At 41.5% G+C, this 1,660-nt stretch overlaps 1 non-coding gene across 1 annotated transcript; it reads left to right on the top strand.

Moving 5' to 3' along the window:
• Window positions 1-1,257: 1,257 nt before the first annotated feature.
• On the top strand, window positions 1,258-1,333 carry TRNAS-GGA (transfer RNA serine (anticodon GGA)). The gene has a single exon. It is a non-coding gene; the product is annotated as a tRNA-Ser (tRNA).
• Window positions 1,334-1,660: the final 327 nt, after the last annotated feature.

Genomic DNA, 1,660 nt, shown 5'->3' on the forward strand with positions numbered 1-1,660 from the left:
AACGCCCCCTGGTGGGCGGAGCGTCGCCCCTGGTGGGTGTGCCGGGTGGATCCCGGTCGGGCGCATGCGGGAGTCTGTCTGACTGTCTCTCCCTGTTTCCAGCTTCAGAAAAATACAAAAAAATAATAATAAAAATAAAAATAAAAAATAAAAAAAATAAAAAAATAAAAAATTATAGTAAAATGCATGGAACATAAATTTACCATTTTAAACCTTTCAAGAATGCAATTCAGTAGTTATTAAGTTCTTTCATATTGTTGTAAAATGATCCTCACTATTCTTCTCCAGAACTTTTCTATCATCCCAAACTGAAACTCTATACTCATTAAATAACAACACCCCTCTCCCCCTTCCCCCAAGAAATTTTCTTTGAGGATTAAACTGTTTTGAGTTCAATTTCTGTACCTTGTAATTAAAAGAGGAAACATTTGTTTATTTGTTAAAGAATGAAAACATGATGCAAAATATACAATTATATATAACAAAAACTATAAAAAGTATTTACACTCTTTGATACAGTCATTTTATTCTGGGGAATATCATACAAAGAACCTCCCACCAATAAATGTAAATTGAACAAAGGCAGTCAAGCTGTTGATAGTAGTGAATTATGAAAACACGATGACATACAGCAATATTAGTGACAACTAAGCAGAAAATTTTATGACATTACATGGACCATATAAAAACACAAAAATATTCATATAAAATAATATAAAGTGAAAACAGTAAGAGAAATAGTAGGCACACTGATGATATGTGGATAGGCCCAGGTTATATGACAAGTGGCAGAGCCTGAATTCAAACCCAGGGACACTGGCTGGAGTCAGTGCTCTTAAGCACTGTGTCATCCTGTATCCTGCTTTGATGACATGTGTATAGGGATGAAAGACTTGAAGACACACTTCACAAAAGCCCTTGTAAAGTTACTCAGTTTGTCTAATAATCAGAGAATTACAAATTTAAAAATCATAATGCGATCCATTTCACACCTACCAGAATGGCTCAAAAGAAAACACAATACCAAGTGTTGGTGAAGATATAAAATAGCTGGAAAATCTCATACATTGTTACTGAGAGTGTAACTTGGTACAGTCATATTGGAAAACTGTTTTGCAGTATCTAGTCCACTCTTGGGTATCCAGCCAAGAGAAATTCAGGTACTAGAATGTTCAGAGTTGTACCATTCCTTCCAGTCCCAAACTGAAAACTACTCAAATGCACATCAGCGAAAAAATGGATCAATAAATTGTGTCGGCCCTGGCCGGTTGGCTCAGTGGTAGAGCATCGGCCTGGAGTGCGGATGACCCGGGTTCGATTCCCGGCCAGGGCACATAGGAGAAGAGCCCATTTGCTTCTCCACCCCGCCCCCCTCCTTCCTCTCTGTCTCTCTCTTCCCCTCCCGCAGCCAAGGCTCCATTGGAGCAAAGATGGCCCAGGAGCTGGGGATGGCTCCTTGGCCTCTGCCCCAGGCGCTAGAGTGGCTCTGGTTGCGGCAGAGCGATGCCCCGGAGGGGCAGAGCATCGCCCCCTGGTGGGCAGAGCGTCGTCCCTGGTGGGCATGCCGGGTGGATCCCGGTCGGGAGCATGCGGGAGTCTGTCTGACTGTCTCTTCCCGTTTCCAGCTTCAGAAAAAAACAAACAAACAAAATAAATAAAT

The sequence above is a fragment of the Saccopteryx leptura genome, chromosome X, assembly GCF_036850995.1.
Source record: "Saccopteryx leptura isolate mSacLep1 chromosome X, mSacLep1_pri_phased_curated, whole genome shotgun sequence".
In the NCBI taxonomy this organism is placed as follows: domain Eukaryota; kingdom Metazoa; phylum Chordata; class Mammalia; order Chiroptera; family Emballonuridae; genus Saccopteryx; species Saccopteryx leptura.